The following is a 6,000-nucleotide window of genomic DNA, read 5'->3' on the forward strand; positions in this document are numbered from 1 at the left end:
AACCCAGTAAAATCGTAGAAATTGTTGTATGTTGCATGAAAAAAATTTCTGTATTTCTGGCCAGACAGGATCAGATACATTGTACTACATATATTAAGACAGGTGGGCGCTGTTTGGCTATCTCGTATGGAGAGTGATTCATGCCAAAATTAAGCCTAGTGAAGCTACTGATACCTCTCACCAAGTCACCTAACATATTCCTAGCGCCATAGGATACTGCTATGAATTAACATTGACTGTCAATGCAGCCACGTTTTTTGTAAGGCATCAAAACTGCTGACTCGTTCACGTCACGTGACACGTACACGTCATGTGAGGAGGGGGATTACACGTAGGTGAGGAGGGGGATTAATTTAAGATGCTCTTTGAAGAGGTAGGGTTTCAGGTGCTTTCGGAAGATGGGCAGAGACTCTGCTCTTCTAGCTTCAGGGGGAAGCTGGTTCCACCATTGTGCTACCAGGACAGAGAAGTGCTTGGACTGGGCTGAGCGGGAGCTACCTCCTATAGGGGTGGGAGGGTCAAGAGACCAGAGGTGGCAGAACAGATTGCTCGGGTTGGTGTGTAGAGTTTGAGCATAGCTTGAAGGTAGGGAGGGGCAGTTCCTCTTGCTGATTCGTAGGCAAGCGCCATGGTCTTTTATGGATGCGCGCTTCGACTGGAAGCTAGTGAAGTGTGCAGAGGAGTGGGGTGACATCGGTGAACTTGGGAAGGTTGAAATCCAGACGGGCTGCAGCGTTCTTAAAAAGTTTGATGGTACAAGCGGATAGCCCAGCCAACAGAGAGATGCAGTAGTCCAGATGGGAGATGACAAGTACCAGGATTAGAACCTTCACCTCTTCCTGTGTGATGTTGTAGAGCATGAATCTGCAGGAGTGAGTCATTGCTTTGATGTTTGCAGAGAACGACAGGGTGTTGTCCATTGTCACGCCAAGGTTCTTTGCACTCTGGGAGGGCAAACTGTGGAGTTGTCAACCTTGATGAGAGGTGATGAAAGGTCTTTGAGCAAGAGGCCTTCCCTGGGAGGAAGAGCAGTTCCATTTTTTCGGGGTTGACCTTGAGGTGGTGGGCCGACATCCAAGCTGAGATATACAGTTGAAGTCAGAAGTTTATATACACCAAATACATTTAAACTAAATTTTTCACAATTCCTGACATTTAATCCGAGTTTAAAATGTTAGGTCAGTTGGGATTACCATTTTATTTTAAGAATGTGAAATGTCAGAATAATAGTAAAGAGAATGATTTATTTCAGCTTTTATTTATTTCCTCACATTCCCAGTTTACATACACTCAATAAGTATTTAGTAGCATTGCCTTTAAATAGTTTAACTTGGCTCAAACGTTTCAGATAGCCTTCCCCAAGCTTCCCACAATAAGTTGGGTGAATTTTGGCCCATTCCTCCTGACAAAGATGGTGTAACTGAGTCAGGTTTGCAGGCCTCCTTGCTCGCACACGCTTTTTCAGTTCTGCCCACAAATTTTCTTGAGGATTGAGGTCAGGGCTTTGTGATGGCCACTCCAATACCTTGACTTTGTTGTCCTTAAGCCATTTTGCCACAACTTTGGAAGAAATCGAGAATATCAATGAGCATTTCTCTACGGCTGGCCATGCTTTCCACCTGGCTACCCCAACATCGGCACACAGCTCTGCACCCCCCGAAGCAACTGGCCCAAGCCCCCCTCCCCCGCTTCTCCTTCACCCAAATCCAGACAGCTGATGTTCTGAAAGAGCTGCAAAATCTGGATCCCTACAATTCAGCTGGGCTAGACAATCTGGGCCCTCTCTTCCTAAAATTATCTGCCGCCATTGTTGCAACCACTATTACTAGTCTGTTCAACCTCTCTTTCGTATCGTCTGAGATTACTAAAGATTGGAAAGCAGCCGTGGTCATCCCCCCTTGAAAGGGGAGACACTCTAGACGCAAACTGTTATAAACCTATATCCATCCTGCCCTGCCTTTCTAAAGTCTTCGAAAGCCAAGTGAACAAATAGATCACTGACCATTTCAAATCCCACCGTATCTTCTCCACTATGCAATTTGGTTTCCGAGCTGGCCACGGGTGCACCTCAGCCACGCTCAAGGTTCTAAACGTTATCATAACCACCAAGACAGTACTGTGCAGCCATCTTCAGCGACCTGGCCAAGGCTTTCGACTCTATCAATCATCATATTCTTATCAGCAGACTCAACAGCCTTGATTTCTCTAATGACTGCCTCACCTGTTTCACTAACTACTTCTCAGAGAGTTCAGTGTGTCAAATCAGAGGGGTGTTGTCCGGACCTCTGGCAGTCTCTATGGGGGTGCCACATGGTTCAATTCTCAGGCCGACTCTTTTCTCTGTATATATCAATGATGTCGCTTTGACTCTTTGATCCACCTCTACGAAGAAGACACCATTCTGTATACATCAGACCCTTTTTGGGACACTGTGTTGTTACCAAAGCCCCATATACTATCCACCACTGCGACCTGTATGCTCTCGTTGGCTGGTCCTCGCTACATATTTGTTGCCAAACGAAATGGCTCCAGGTCATCTATAAGTCTTCGCTAGGTATAGCTCCACCTTATCTCAGCTCACTGGTCACCATAGCAACACCCACCCGTAGCACACACTCCAGCAGGTATATTTCACTGGTCATCTCCAAAGCTAACACCTCATTTGGCCGCTTTTCCTTCCAGTTCTCTGCTGCCAATGACTGTAATGAATTGCAACAACGTTGGAGACATATCTCCCTCACTAACTTTAAGTGTCAGCTGGCAGAGCAGCTTACTGATCGTTGCAGCTGTAACACAGCCATCTGTAAGAAGCCCATCCAACCAACTACCTACCTCATCCCCATATTTGTTTTTGTTTTTCTGCTCTTTTGCACACCAGTATTTCTACTTGCACATCGTCATCTGCACATATATGACTCCAGTGTAAATTGCTAAATTGTAATTATGTCGCCACGATTGGCCTATTTATTGCCTTTCCTCCTTACTTCATTTGTACACACTGTATACCGATTTTTCTATTGTGATATTGACTGTACATTTGTTTATCACGTGTGTAACTCTGTGTTGTTGTTTTTCTCGCACTGCTTTTCTTTATCTTGGCCAGGTCACGGTTGTAAATGAGAACTTGTTCTCAACTGGCTTACCTGGTTAAATAAAGGTGATTTTTATTTATTTTAAATGTTATTTGCCACAACTGGAAGTATGCTTGGGGTCATTGACCATTTGGAAGACACATTTGAGACCAAGCTTTAACTTCCTGACTGATGTCTTGAGATGTTGCTTCAAATTTTCCAAATAATTTCCTTTCTCATGATGACATCTATTTGTGAAGTGCACCAGTCCCTCCTGCAGCAAAGCACCCCCACAACATGATGCTGCCACCACCGTGCTTCATGGTTGGGATGGTGTTCTTCGGCTTGCAAGCCTCCCCCTTTTTCCTCCAAACATAACGATGGTCATTATGGCCAAACAGTTCTATTTTTGTTTCATCAGACCAGAGGACATTTCTCCAAAAAGTACGCTCTTTGTTCCCATGTGCAGTTGCAAACTGTAGTCTGGCTTTTTTATGGCGGTTTTGGAGCAGTGGCTTCTTTCTTGCTGAGCGGCCTTTCAGGTTATGTCAATATAAGAATCGTTTTACTGTGGATATAGATGCTTTTATACCTGTTTCCTCCAGCATCTTCACAAGGTCCTTTGCTGTTGTTCTGTGATTGATTTGCACTTTTCGCACCAATGTACTTTCATCTCTAGGAGACAACACGCGTCTCCTTCCTGAGCGGTATGGCGGCTGCGTGGTCCCATGGTGTTTATACTTGCGTACTGTTGTTTGTACAGATGAACGTGGTACCTTCAGGCACTTGGAAATTGCTCCCAAGGATGAACCAGACTTGTGGAGGTCTATCATTTTTTTCTGCAGTCATGGCTGATTTCTTTAGATTTTCCGATGATGCCAAGCAAAGAGGCACTGAGTTTGAAGGTAGGCCTTGAAATGCATTCACAGGTACACCTCCAATTGACTCAAATTATGTAATTTAGAAACGTATAAAGCCATGACATCATTTTCTAAGCTGTTTAAAATTAGTCAACTTAGTGTATGTAAACTTCTAACCCACTGGAATTGTGATACAGTGAATTATAAGTGAAATAATCTGTCTGTAAACAATTGTTGGAAAAATTACTTGTCATGCACAAAGTAGATGTCCTAACCGACAAGCCAAAACTATAGTTTGCAAACAAGAAATTTGTGGAGTGGTTGAAAAACTAGTTTTAATGACTCCAACCTAAGAATAATTAAACGTCCGACTTCAACTGTACATATGAGATGAGTAATGCAAAATATGTAAACATTTTTAAAGTGACTAGTGTTCCATTTTTAAAGTGGCCAGTGATTTCAAGTCTATGTACACTGCTCAAAAAAATAAAGGGAACACTAAAATAACACATTCCTAATATTCTTATTAAATACTTTTTTCTTTACATAGTTGAATGTGCTGACAACAAAATCACACAAAAATGATCAATGGAAATCAAATGTATCAACCCATGGAGGTCTGGATTTGGAGTCACACTCAAAATTAAAGTGGAAAATCACACTACAGGCTGATCCAACTTTGATGTAATGTCCTTAAAACAAGTCAGCTTGGCCTCCACGTGCCCGTATGACCTCCCTACAACGCCTGGGCATGCTCCTGATGAGGTGGCGGATGGTCTCCTGAGGGATCTCCTCCCAGACCTGGACTAAAGCATCCGCCAACTCCTGGACAGTCTGTGGTGCAACGTGGCATTGGTGGATGGAGCGAGACATGATGTCCCAGATGTGCTCAATTGGATTCAGGTCTGGGGAACGGGCGGGCCAGTCCATAGCATCAATGCCTTCCTCTTGCAGGAACTGCTGACACACTCCAGCCACATGAGTTCTAGCATTGTCTTGCATTAGGAGGAACCCAGGGCCAACCGCACCAGCATATGGTCTCACAAGTGGTCTGAGGATCTCATCTCGGTACCTAATGGCAGTCAGGCTACCTCTGGCGAGCACATGGAGGGCTGTGCGGCCCCCCAAAGAAATGCCACCCCACACCATGACTGACCAACCGCCAAACCGGTCATGCTGGAGGATGTTGCAGGCAGCAGAACATTCTCCACGGCGTCTCCAGACTCTGTCACGTCTGTCACATGTGCACAGTGTGAACCTGCTTTCATCTGTGAAGAGCACAGGGCGCCAGTGGCGAATTTGCCAATCTTGGTGTTCTCTGGCAAATGCCAAACGTCCTGCACAGTGTTGGGCTGTAAGCACAAACCCCACCTGTGGACGTCGGGCCCTCATACCACCCTCATGGAGTCTGTTTCTGACCGTTTGAGCAGACACATGCACATTTGTGGCCTGCTGGAGGTCATTTTGCAGGGCTCTGGCAGTGCTCCTCCTTGCACAAAGGCGGAGGTAGCGGTCCTGCTGCTGGGTTGTTGCCCTCCTACGGCCTCCTCCACGTCTCCTGATGTACTGGCCTGTCTCCTGGTAGCGCCTCCATGCTCTGGACACTACGCTGACAGACACAGCAAACCTTCTTGCCACAGCTCGCATTGATGTGCCATCCTGGATGAGCTGCACTACCTGAGCCACTTGTGTGGGTTGTAGACTCTCTCTCATGCTGGCACCGCCATCATTCAAAAGTGACCAAAACATCAGCCAGGAAGCATAGGAACTGAGAAGTGGTCTGTGGACACCACCTGCAGAACCACTCCTTTATTGGGGGTGTCTTGCTAATTGCCTATAATTTCCACCTGTTGTCTATTCCATTTGCACAACAGCATGTGAAATTTATTGTCAATCAGTGTTGCTTCCTAAGTGGACAGTTTGATTTCACAGAAGTGTGATTGACTTGGAGTTACATTGTGTTGTTTAAGTGTTCCCTTTATTTATTGGAGCAATGTATATAGGCAGGAGCCTCTAATGTGCTAGTGATGGTTATTTAACAGTCTGATGGCTTTGAGATAGAAGCTGGT

This window comes from Oncorhynchus kisutch, linkage group LG19, assembly GCF_002021735.2.
Source record: "Oncorhynchus kisutch isolate 150728-3 linkage group LG19, Okis_V2, whole genome shotgun sequence".
NCBI lineage: Eukaryota > Metazoa > Chordata > Actinopteri > Salmoniformes > Salmonidae > Oncorhynchus > Oncorhynchus kisutch.